General features: G+C 27.8%; 1 long non-coding RNA gene across 2 annotated transcripts; it reads right to left on the bottom strand.

The window, feature by feature from the left end:
• Positions 1 to 286: 286 nt before the first annotated feature.
• LOC137825647 (uncharacterized) lies at positions 287 to 2,378 on the bottom strand. 2 transcript variants are annotated; one of them, XR_011083327.1, is made up of 4 exons: positions 1,740 to 2,378; positions 1,551 to 1,627; positions 1,053 to 1,116; positions 287 to 670 (listed from the first exon to the last, which is right to left on the bottom strand). It is a non-coding gene; the product is annotated as an uncharacterized lncRNA (long non-coding RNA). The 2 variants fall into 2 exon arrangements; XR_011083326.1 differs by having other exon boundaries at positions 1,551 to 1,600; positions 1,740 to 2,373.
• Positions 2,379 to 13,959: the final 11,581 nt, after the last annotated feature.

The following is a 13,959-nucleotide window of genomic DNA, read 5'->3' as shown; positions in this document are numbered from 1 at the left end:
ACGGACAAAAATTCGTATGTAATACTGGCGTCGGTAATTTACCTACGAACTATGAGTTCGTAGGTAATAACAGTCCGTAGGTAATACCCACGACCACCAATCCGTAGGTAATACCCACGACCACCAATCCGTAGGTAAAATCTACACACATTTCCCACCAACTATATTCCATGGGTAAATTCGTATGTAATCCTATATCAATCAAAATGTATATTCATGTATTTAAATGAATGTCTTTTTTAACACTTGTATAAATTTAATATATCCAAATCATATCCAAGATATACTAATGAACAATTTTTTACCGAACAATCATCCAATACACCTAACATAAAAAGAAAAAGAAAACACATTTATGAAAGATAAACTCAAGTCCACTTGAAATATCTATAAAAATCCAAATAAACTTCAAACATAATTAAAGATCCCTAATTCAAAAGTCAAGTGACCTAATTATATAATCCGCAATTTAAAAAACTACAAACATAATCCTAATAGCTTGCATAATCAATATCGTCATTTTCTTGTTGCCTGGGTGGTTCCTTTTGCCTTGGTGGTTCTTGGTGTGACAGTACTTGTTAAAATTGTTGTTGAACGACACTTCCTATATCAGAAGGAAGGAAGGGAAGAAGATCCCAACAATCAACAACCTAAGAGAATAGGTACCTAACTGCATAACACAAAATAGAGAAAAGGAAAATCTCCTTATCAATCAGTTGTCAAATTCTAATGTATAGTAAATTAATTCGGACAATTTTCTTATTTCCTCTTAATTATGTGTGAATCAATTCTAGAGGACATCTAAAATTGAAAGAAGAAATATATTTGAATTTTTTTAAAATACCACCTTTGTGGTTTTATTAAAATGGTTCTGAATTGTGATGATACTTGATTGCTACATTCTGTTTTGTTGGTTTAGAGAATTTTACATTTTAGAATTTACATATACATTTCTCTTTTCAATGTAATTTACATAATATAACTATAATTTGAAAAAATATATATTTTAAATAAACAATTGTGATACGCAATCGGCTTTCTAACATACTCACATGCTTTTCTGGATCCAACTTTGATCTTCACCAAAAGTCTAGCTTCAATATCTTGTTTTCTCAACTGCACACAGATAGATTAACATTAAAAATTTATATTAATTCTTTTTATACGGTAAATGAAATGGTTAAGTTTAGTTTAGGTGGTTTTAAGCAAGAAAATGCAATGATATTTGAACAAAAGCATATGGAGGTCGGATCAGTTGGACCAACTAAGCAAAAGAGTATTTACCCTTATCAAATGAAAGACACACGTACATAAATATATATATATATATAGAGATTCATAGTCATAAATAATTTCAGAAACATTTTTTAAAAAACTTATAAAATTAACTAAGTATAAATTTACATAAAAAAAAATATATATATATATATATAGAGAGAGAGAGGTTGGTTAAGGTAGGTTGCATTATCCAGGAATATGTTACAAAAAGTAAGACAATATATAATGCATTCCAAAGACAAAAATTTAAGTTATTGGAAAAGAAGACTTACATCTCAAATTTTGGTACTGCACGATACAAAACAGAACACCAGCTTCTTTGCTTCAAGGTCGCATATGAAGAAAAACACTTTGAGATCACAATAGATTATCAATATCAATACCTTTAAAGTATGATGGAAAATACCTTAAACCTACTGAACATTATCCTACAATAAATGAAAGAAAAAAAAATCCAATACCTTTCTTAGTACAAGATGAATGAAGCCTCCGTAAATCTCCTTTGAATCGTCTATGCTTCAGGTCACCACGACGAAGCTCTCCATTGGGCTTTTCACTAAATTTTCGAAGTCGGGGTTGAGGATTTAGGTTTACAAATACGAACACCAGATTAGGGCTTTCGGTTTCACAAACTGAAACCAGAAATAGAAGATTTCAGTGTAGATTATGGAAGACACAGGATTTGGGTTGCAGGAACAAAAGAGAGATTGGGAACACATTTTTCAAACGGAGAAAGAACGGGAACTTCAAAGTTCCATTGTTTGGGCATTTTAGAACTCTGAAGGTATTAAGATTTCGATTTCTCACATCACGGTTTAGACTTAGATCACGGTTTAGACTTAGATTTGAGAAACCTCCATTGACATTTTCGAAGAAAACCTAAGAGTGTAATTTGTGGTGGAGAAAAGGAAACCAATTCAACATAATATTATTTTCTTTTATTTTTTAAAATACTTTATTTTACTTATGGTTAAGCATGGTACTGAGTGTTAAAAAGTTTCCTACCACCTCATTTTCGTATGTAATGTGCCACTTCAGCTTTTTTTTTTTTTTTTACTTTTAATAACCTTACTTACGAGATCTTTGGTAGGTAAAACCCATTTTACTTAAAAAAAAGTTTATGGGTAATTATCCATAGGTAAATCAGCTTTTTTCTTGTAGTGTACTAATTAACTCAAACTCTACTAATATCATTATAATTATTATATATGAAATACTATTAGCTTTGACAAATAATAGATTTTTACGATTTTTTCTTGAAAAATATTTTGGTGAATTAAAATAGAAAAATACTAGAAATTATTTTTAACTTCAGCTCTCAAGTTTTGGTAATTTTTGCAAATGAAAATAATATTTCATCCATTTTAATGAGACAGGTATTTTGTGTTTATTCTAAAACCTAAACCATAGCACTTACATTGTTAAGTTTGGTCTAAATCACAATCCGTTAATGTAACAGCAAAGATATCGGGAGGATGCGAATTTTACAAGGGTTTGAAATTTATGGTCCATCTTCATCCTCTAAAGCGCTTTCTTATTGTTCCAATAATAATTAAAATAAAATTTATAAAGAAAATAAAAATTACGTCAAGAAAACATAATATTATTAAAGATTAAATAAAAAATATACATTTTTTTAATAACATAATAAAAAAATTATAATTTCATAAATATCAAATCAAAATATTGAATAAAAATAAAATAAAATAAAGATCAAATAATTATAAAAATATTAAAAATAATTACATGTATATTATAGAAATAAGTTAAAAAAACTAAAAATAAAATAAAAATTAATATAAAATATTTTCGTTAACTACTAAATTAAAATATTTTAATACTTCAAAATATAGACGGATATGAAAACGAAATCGAGTATAAGAATTACATATTTATTATAACTATTATAACTAAAAATGACATAATAACACTTATTATCTCACTTTTATTTTAACTATCACGGTAAATATAATTTTAACTCTTTATTCTCACTTTTATATGTTACATATCTATCTCTATTCATTTTTAATTAAGAAATAAATTTAACATTACACGTGTTTATATTAACATTCGATTAATAACAATATTTTTTATTAAAATTAAGATGGATTCATACAATATCAGTTTGAAGTGTTGCTTTTCATCCCTATTTATGATTTCAAATAATTAAATTTATTAAGAAATGAATTTTAAATCTAATTCAACATCATAAAACTAATTTATAATGTGAGGTTTGAATTCACATATATACGATAAAATGTTTTAATCTTTAGTTAATGTGAGATCTCCAACACATTCTTTAACGTGTTAAGACTGACTGTTAACTCGTGCATGAGACTACACATTATGAGTGATCCAAATAATGACTCGGGTGATCAGATAAGCCTCTAACAAATACTTACTAAGATAGATTCAAAATGACTTTGATACCATATTAAGAAGTGAACTTTAAACTTAATTAAATCTCATAAAACAAACTTATAAAATAAGATTTATACTCATATATATATATATATATATATATATATATATATATATATATATATATATTATAAAATAATTTAATATCTAATTAATCCAAACTTGTTTCTAATCTTCACCTTGGTCTTAATATGATATATTCCTTAACCTTCATATAAGAGATCATTGCTTGTACGAAAATTGACATGGCCATTGATTTTCAATCATGTCGAAGTTGAAAATAGATACATAATGATAACGTCGGTTTTACTTTTTGAATTTGGCTTATAAATGTATTATTCTCTTTTAATGTGTGGTTTATAGCTAGTTCTAAATATATATTTAGTTGTTCTAAATTTTAACTTATGGTTTTTGATCTCTATAATAAAATGATTAAATTTTGATTTTGTTTTTGTTAATATTTTTCTTTTCATGTTTAATGTTTAAAATTTAAAACTACTTTTAGTTTTACTATTTATTTTGAAGTATATCAATAACATTTAATTAAAAGTATAAGTAAATTTCAATAGGTATTGTACATTGACGTCCTATTGTATATATTATTAGCGAGTATATATTGCGCAGGATGGATGACTACTTAGTTAATAAGTTGTTAATGAAATTTTATTTCTTAGAGACTAAAATTAGTAATTTTATATTTTTAATTAATTAAAATCAAATATTAAAAAAAACAAAATAAAAAATTGTTGAAAGGAATTAGAAACATATTTAAATCTATATTTTTTTACTATCTCACATCTTATGTGAAAATTTTAATTTGATTTGTAACACATTCACATATAAAAGTTAATTATATGTTTTTTATCTTCCTAGTATCAATAATATTAATTAAGTCTTTTAATTGATCTCTTTATATTGGTTACATATATGTAATAGTTTTAACTAATATAATAAATTGGATACATATGGGAATTCAAAACTGACAATGAAGCGAATAGTGTAAACAGATACTTTTTTTATATTGACTTAATTAGTGATCGTGATTGCGTTCAAAATATTTTTTTTTATGGTTTTGTAATAATTTTGTGCTTACTTAAAATAAAAATAATGGGTTGAGGGAAAACAATGTTTTATATTAATATGTTTGGCATCAATTTCTAATGTATGTGATATTTTTGTTATAGTTTTGGTGAAGGTTAAATGATAAAATTAGTTTGTATGCATTTTTTTTCTAACGTCAATATTTTTGAATTCATTCATTGGTATTTGTTAGATCACTATTTCAAGTTATTTATACAATGAAGTTTTTAAGTACTCAGATAAATGAGGGACGAACGTTTATTTAAACTAAATATAAGAAATTAAAAAATTGTGAAACTTGTAAATTGACAAAACCTCCTACCAAATTAGAAAGGAAAAAACAACGTTTCTCCAAAATTAAATTATAAGGAAACTTTTAAATGCATAGTTATCATTTTTCTTCTAGAGTTCAATCCAACTACAAAATTAAAACAAAATAGTAAGGAGAAACATTAAATATATCTTCTAGGTTTAAAATTTGATCAAAGATACCCAAGCTAGTTTGTATAGTTGAAAATCTCACATTAATTAGAAATAAAATTAGTTCATAGTATTAAGTAAGTACAAAACTTACCTTACAAGTCAGTTGGTTTTGTAAGTTCAATTCTTAAAATGATATCATATTCATTTAAAGTTTATCCTAATGAGAATTTGTTGGACATATCATGTTACCTGCTATCGGATAATCCATAAATATGAAAATGAGGAGGGTGTGTTGATGATCTCACGTCGATTAAAGATAAAGTCAATTCATAATATATACGTGAGTGCAAACTCCACCTTATAACTCAGTTGTTTTGTAAGATTGAATTATATATAAAATCCACTTTTTAAGATGTATGAAAGGAATAAAGTGGAAAAATCGAAAAACATTAGCCAAATTCAAACCAACCATGATGATAATCTAACATGTACTTGTTTATGTACTTTTAGAAAGTGACATTTTTTTGTTAAGTGCATGGTATGGTATGGATGGTGGGAGGATGAAAATGGCCACATGTTATTGGAGGTAATGGCTTTTTTTGTCGTCTTGAAGTCCACCCTAAACCTATTTTCAAATCCTTTTGTACTTATTAAGCGATACTATAAAATTCGGAAGTTGTCATTTACTTAGTGTAGAAGACGTGAAGAAAAGAAATGGTGGTCACTGTCAAACTTTGATAGATGAGGTTTTAAATGGTTAACACCAATGACTAATTATGTGAACAATAATGATACTTTCATACTTGTTTTTTGCTAATCAATATTAAAAGTACGTCTTATTTTTTTTATCCCTTTCTCCCTTTTCATTACCGACACCAAACAAATAGAACAATGCGTATTTTTCCCTTTTCTCTTATTTCATTTTCAGAATGCATCCAAGTATATAGAAGAAAATGTGTGTTTCAAAAAACAGAGTTTTCGATTTAGTTTCACATAATTTCTACATTGATTCCACAATGTTGTCGTTTTTTTTATAGGTAGTACAACCGTACAATTCAAGTTGAATTACATAAGAATTCGTACTATAGTGGCAAGTTTGCAATTGCAACAAGTCAAATTTTGCTAACGTGTGTTGGTGGTACACTTGTCACTCACAAACAAAAATAAGCACTTATTTGGTTGGACGGACCACGTGCATATAATTTAGTACAAGCTATAATTTTAGCATTACTATCGAAAATAAAAGCTATAAAATAATTATAAATTAATTTAAAGATAAAAATAATTACTCATACATACTTTTTTATAAATTAGATAACTATTAATATTGTAATTTTTATTATTAATAAAAATTTATAAATTAATATCTAATCTTACTAATTTAATTAAAAATTAATTTAAAATAGTTACTAACTAAAACGTAGTTAATATTAGATATTAATATAAAAATTACTTTATAATTTTTTATTAATAATAAAAACTAATTTATATATCATTATTTTTTTAATTTATAAAATAATATATAATTTATTTAATGATTAATTAGTTTTTATTTTTAATTAATTAATATAAAATAATTTTTTTAATAAAATTTTGATATGTTATAAATATTTAATGTAGGTACAATAATAGATATATATTTTTAAATATTTAAATTATAATCTTAAATATATTTTTAATTTTTTAAATTGGGACAATTATTTCTTTTGGTGTTTTCCATTAAAAAAAATTGTATTTTAATTTTTTGATTTTGAAAAAAAAATATTTTTTTATAAAAAATAAAAAATTAATAAATATAAATCATTTTAGTAACAATGTTAATCATTTCCGGTATATAAAACACTCTTAACTTAATTAAAAAAGAAAGTCCCTTGATATAGAAAAAATGTGTACTATGTTTAAAAAGATCGTTTCACAAACATTAAATCACACCCTGCTGTGAGTCATAACCTCTTGATTTCCTCAACCCACAAAGATTCCTGAACATCCCAAAGACATTACCAATCTATTATTCTTTGACAATTTCTCCTTCCACCGTATCAATTTCAGCATGCACCCAATCAGCTCTAGAAAATGATAAAAATATCCTTTTAAATGACGAAAATAACCTTATACAAAAATGGAAAAGATTATTTTTGAAACTTTTATCTGAAATATTTTGGATTTCAATTTTCGGAACATATTTTTGAATTCTGAAATTTTTTATCCAGAATTTATTTTTAGTTTTGTGTTCAGAATTTTTTTTCCAGCATGTATTTTTTTATTTTTCAATTATAATTATTATTTTGAATTTTTTTAATTTGAAATAAGAGTAGTTTTGGAAATTTAAAAAATTGATATGGTGCAGGAAGAATTTGCCTTATTCTTTATACTCTCTACCCTATCACAAATTCTCAACAAGATAAACCAAAACACACCACACATTATTCAAATTATTGGTTGATATACAAATACTTCGTAAGATGAATCTTTTCCACTTTACTTTCTCATTCCAAAATTTGAGTCAAACCGGTTCTCGCTAGGAAGATGGACCTAGAGAACTATTGAGGAGTTTCGTCTTCCTCCTTCTTATCGGGCGGTCGGTTTGTGCTTCAACTTTTTCTTCCAAACTTCTCGCTACTCTTTCCAATCTTAGTTGCTCAATCACTTGTTTTTTAGAGAATACTGAATGTGGTACCTGTAAAAGGCACTCCGACGCTCAAGTTAGCAAAGAGGGTTTGACACCTAGGTATCAGAGTACAGTGATAAATGACGTACTTGTTTTTTGGAATGTGCACTATTTATATTATTTTAATGGGTCTACTTTGTTGGACTAGATTAGTGAGGTAGATAGTGCTTATAGGTGTATTACCTAGTTCTTAATAATAACTTAACTTAACTGACCTTGATTGAGCGTAATTGGATCAAAAGTGTCGGTCAACCCACACGGACGTGGAACATTCGATCGACCCAGTTGTGAGAGTCGAGATATGGTATTGACCGTTCGGCCCATACCAATAAAAATCCTTATAATTCCAACGTCAAACACACCACAGTATCTTAAAAGTTCAATTCTTTTCTAAACGTGAAACTTAAAAAATAAGGAATTTTTAAAAGTGTTGGAAGATACAAGTAAGTAATCTAAAGATAAACCTTGTGTTAAAATAATTAATTAAACAAAATATATATGTAAAAAATATTTTTTAATCACATGATTAATTTAGTAAAGTGTGTGAAATATTGATCCATATATATTTCTATAAATACATGCCAAAATATAAGATAAAATATATATTTATAACAACAATCAATACTGCAGTCATTATATATAGAATTTTGATTTGAATATCGAAGTATCTTTTATAGATATTCACCTTTGACTAAGATCGAGGACCACAACCAAAGACCGGAATCGAAACCACCAACAATGGTTTAAGAAAACAACTTATTTTTGGCTCATGTAAAAACAAATTGTATTTCATAAAATGGAAAAATTAGAAAACATTTTTTTTAATTGAGGGAATAAAAAAATCTATAGATTTTTAAAGTATATTATAATTAAATTTCATGAAAGTAATTGCTTTTTGAATATTTATATTTATAAAAATGTAAATATGATTGAATTGTGAAATATATGGTGAACAATAGAAGTGGAAAAAAAAACGAAACGTGGCAACAAGAGCAACATGTATATATAAATCACGTATCTTTTGTGAGAATCTAAATTGTTGTAGCATAGTCACACTAGGGCTCCACCCAGCCTTACAATTTGCATGTGACATAGAAAATCAAATACTGCAATCAAGCCTTCTGCTTACTTTTAAAATATTAGCCCAGAACCTTCAACTACTTAATTATAGATTTTTTTTATCAATTTGTAAGAAATTACTACAATATACAGATTTAGGATAATTACGTATTTGACGTTCACCATTTTGTATTTAAGAAATTATAATTATGGAACACGATTTAAATTTAAATTTTGAAATCATATATGTCGAAGAAAAAATTAATTTGATTGTTTTTTTTTTTAATTTATTAACATTATATATAATATAATGCAGATAATATTTTTAATTTTTTTAAACTTCTTTATTTTAAAATGAAGTCGTGTATCACAAGTATCACTTTATTTGTTTTCTTCTTAAAATAATATTGACTACTTTATCTTTTTAAAATTAAAGTTAGTGAATAATAAAGACGATTTATTTAATGAATTATTTTGTTACTAATAAGAAAACAAAAGATACATTGAAAATTAATAAAAAAATACAATGATTTATTTAAAAATATTAAAGAAAATTATTTAATAATTTGTTTGATTTCCTTAATAAATTATTTATTATCTTGTTGTTTTTTAAACCATATTTAATAATTTATTAAATATATTTAAATTTTATTGTTTTGTTTGATTGATTTAATAATAAAAATTATAATTTTAATAGTAATAATATTAATATTAATAAAATAAATAATAATTATAATAATATTAATGATAATAATAATATGGATAATAACAATAATATTAATATTAATAAAATTAATAATAATTACTGTAACCTCGTTAAAAATAAAAGCCCCCTCACGGTTTTCTCTCATTTTCTCTCTCCATATTCTCTTCTCTCCTTTCTCTCTTAATTTTCTCTCCCAATCTTCATCTAGTTTAGAATCTGGTCGTACCATGTTGTAGTTTAGGAGTTAAGGAACATTTCTACCCGATCAGATTTTCAAACAGAGTAAGTTCATTTATGCTCTAAAGGGTTTTTCCTTAGGATTTAATCATCAATTTTGGTAGGGTCAGTTGAAAAAAGTAATCTTCTCAACTTATTCTACTATATATTGAATTTATGTTCTGTTTAGATAACTTGCATTAGTCCCATAAATCTTGAAGCTAATCCAGACTGAGAGTATAAAATTTTAGAGGTTGCTTGGAAAACAAGCAATTATGATAAAGGAAGCTAAATTTAATTTTTAATAGCACCCTAGGCTAGAAGATCTGGATGTGGAGGGGATGTGGTCCCAATATTCAATTTCTCTTGTAGGGATGTTGTGTGTTTGTATATTGTGTTGTTTGTTTATATATTATTTAAACTTGTAGAAATATTAAATTTTGATGGTTTAGTATTTAAGTGTTTTTTATGTTAAATAGACTTTTGAATATTGTGGATCACGTTTTGAATGATATTGTGTGATGAAAATGGTATGGAATTGAATTCATACATTTCGGATAATGTATTGACTGATGTTTGTTATGTATTAAGTATTGATGCATATGTGGTAACAGAGATCTTCAAGCTTCACTGATGATCTAAGTCACATAGACTAAGATATCAGGTGGTGAGAAGCTGATGGGGGAGTTCATGCACATTGTGACATATGAGATACACAACTTGGGTTGTATTGAACTTATCATGATCCTTTCTATTTGATTTGCTGGTAAGTTTTGTATCAGGTGTTAGTCTCTAGTAGGGCTTACTTAATACAAGTCTTCCAGAAGACGTTAGATGTTATTCTGTTTGTTGAATATCCTGAATGTGTAGATCCATGTGAGATTTATGTGATTGTTTTATGTTGAGATTTGAAGAAGATTGAATAATTGAGAAATTGATCCTTGTAATTTGGTTTTCTCTTTTGATTTAATTGTGTATATTATAACACTTTATTTTCACTAGCTTACCCTTACTTTTCTTGTTGTGTTGTGAGCTGCGATGACTATACTATGTACACGAGCAAATGATCATACAGGTGTTGGAGGTTCTTGAGGGCTTTAGGATGTTATTTTGAACCTTATATTGTAAATATTTGTATTTCTACAAGTCCTTATCATATATTAAGAAATTTTTTGAAAAACTCTAAGTTTGTATAGAAATATGTAGAACATGTATTGTAATAGTTAGATGCATTTTTGGGGTGTTACATTTAATGGTATCAGAGCGATTCATCCTTAGGATAACCTGAGGGTAGTGAGTTTATTCCATTTCTCATGCGTGTAGATTTGTTTTAAGTCTAACTCAAGACTTAGTTAAAAGTTTATAATAAGGTGTTTGACAAAGTTGTTTTCTTGAAATTTTGTTTGTGTTTGAATCAAATTAGTTGTTATGAATAAAGATGAAAGTATTAAGAATGAAAAGAATCTTGATAGAGTGGTGAAGGTGCACACTTATGACTAGATCAAGATGATTTTCTATCTTAATTCTAAATAATTAGAATACATTTAAGAGATAAGTCTTGATTGGTTTTGTACCTATTTTGTGTGATTATTTCTTTTAAGTTAATTTTTCGTAAAGATGTAGTTAGAAATTTTTAGTAATTTCTAACCCAATTCTTTATGTGCTTAGAAGATGACACGTAGACCACCCACTCCTCCTCCACCAGTAGATATGCCCAACTTAGCTCAGACAATAGAGATGATGGCAACAACAGAGTGCTACTACGACACAACAGCATCAGGCCATCCTTCATCAATTAGAAACAACTAGATTAACAACTTCATCAACAACCCCATACTTTTAGTCTGGAGGAATTTATGAGACAAAATCCACCCAAATTTAATGGGAAGGTAAATCCAGATGAAGAAGACCAGTGGGTGAGTGACATAGAAAAAATATTTGAACCTACTCAATGCCCTGAAGAAAGAACGTTATCTTATGCCATCTATATGCTTATTGAAGAAGCTGAGTTTTGGTTGATAGGTATGAAGCAGATGATGGGGGACAAAGAAGAAATTGTCACTTGGGAGAGTTTCAAAGTAAGATTCTTGGAGGAGTATTTTCCTGATAGTATCATATATGCAAAAGAAATCAAATTCATGCAGTTGGAGCAAGGAAATCTTCCAGTCACTGCTAGGTTCAAACACCTTAGCTAGATTCTACATCCATACCATGATTGAGGCTTGGAGATGTAGAAAATTTGAGTTTGGGTTGAAGCAAGAGCATAAAGAAGTGGTAATTCCTATGTCCATTAGAGAATTCCCTGCTCTATTGGAGAAGGCAAAGATGGTGGAGAGTTTGAAGAGTAGTAGGAGAGCTATTAGGCCACAAATGGTGGGGGGACCTTCTAGAAGCACACCCAAATATGAAGATAAAAAGACGCCTTATTCCAGACCTCAATCCTTCAGGAGTGGAGGGTCTACTTCTTAGTTGCTACAAAATGTCAAATGTTTTAGATGTGGTGGGGAACGTAGTTAAATTTTGTCCTCATCCAGTGCCAAACGTTACATGTGTTAGATGTCATAGATATGGTCATGCTACAAAGGACTGTTGTGCAAGACTTGCGACCCCAAATAATACTAGAGTGCAGTAGAATAATAATCAGAAACCCAGAGCAGCAGATAGAGTTTTTGCCATTAGTGGAGCTGAGGCTTCACAATTTGATAGCCTTGTTAAAGGTATTTGTTCTATCCTTGGAACACAGTTATCTGTATTTTTTGATTCTAGGGCAACTCATTCATTTATATCTTTTGATTGTGCTAAGAAACTTAAGTTGTCAGTCCGAGAATTAGAAATTGAGTTGGTGGTATCTACACCAACAGAAACTTCTTCCATGTGTGTTGAGTGTCCAGTAATTATAGAGGGACAAAGATACAAAATCAACATGATTTGTATACCTCTAAAGGATTTGAAGGTTATTTTGGGAATGGATTGGATGTCTGCTAATCATATCCTTATAGATTGTGGTCAGAAGAAGTTAATTTTCCCTAAATTGGAAGGAATGTAGGTTATCTCGGCTCAACAGTTTGAGAGAGAGATACAAGAAGCTGCAAAATGTTTTGTGTTCTTGGCTTGTTCTATAGTTACTGATAAAGTACAAAAGGATATGTTTGTAGTTCAGGAGTTTAAGGATGTATTTCCTGATGAGATTCTTGGACTTCCACCTAAAAGAGAGATAGAGTTTGCAATAGACTTGATTCCTAAAGTAGGTCCTGTGTCAATTACTTCGTACTGAATGGCACCAACGGAGTTAGCTGAATTGAAGAAACAACTAAAAAACTTATTGGAGAAACAATTCATTCGACCTAGTGTTTCTCCTATGGGGAGCTCCAATGCTATTAGTGAAAAAGAATGATGGTTCATTCGACCTAGTGTTTCACTTATGAATTCCAAATAAGTTTTAGATTAAAATTTTATATTAAAATAGTTTCATATTACACAATTTTGAAAATGTATTATGAATTATATAATCTGAAATATATTTTTGGATTTTGTAGTTATATAATCTAGAATATTTTTAGTAATATGAAACTCAAAAAATGTATTTTAGATTGTATAATACGTAATATTATACATTCTGAAATACATTTTCTAGTTTTGAATTTCAAAATTTATAATAGATTTTTAGATTGTGCAATAGATTTTTGGATTGTGAAAAAAAAAACGCAACATCTGAATTTTTAACTTTTAAATTGTACATTCCAAAAACTTGTTGGATTATTAATTTAAAAAAAATTTGGATTACTAATTCAAAATATTTTGAATAAAAATGTATGGAGGGATATTTGTGACATTTCCCACACTCCCAAAGAGAAAAAAATCTAAAAGGCATATTCTCCCTGCACCCAACACATTCTAACTGGCACCCAATCACTTAATAGTAAAAGACGAATATACCCTTAATGAAATTCTGAAAACTGTAATTGTGATATGCACCCAATCACCTGCACCAACCCTATTCTTCTGTTCTTCCATTCCATTGTGCCTGCCGCAGCCACCGAGCCACCGTAAGCCACCATGTTGTGCAGCCACCGTGAGCAAGCTTGTTGTCCAACCACCGTGAGCGACG

The sequence above is a fragment of the Phaseolus vulgaris genome, chromosome 8 (assembly GCF_000499845.2).
Source record: "Phaseolus vulgaris cultivar G19833 chromosome 8, P. vulgaris v2.0, whole genome shotgun sequence".
Classification (NCBI taxonomy): domain Eukaryota; kingdom Viridiplantae; phylum Streptophyta; class Magnoliopsida; order Fabales; family Fabaceae; genus Phaseolus; species Phaseolus vulgaris.
Note: the sequence above shows the minus strand (reverse complement) of the source record. Positions and strands in the feature narration are given on the sequence as shown.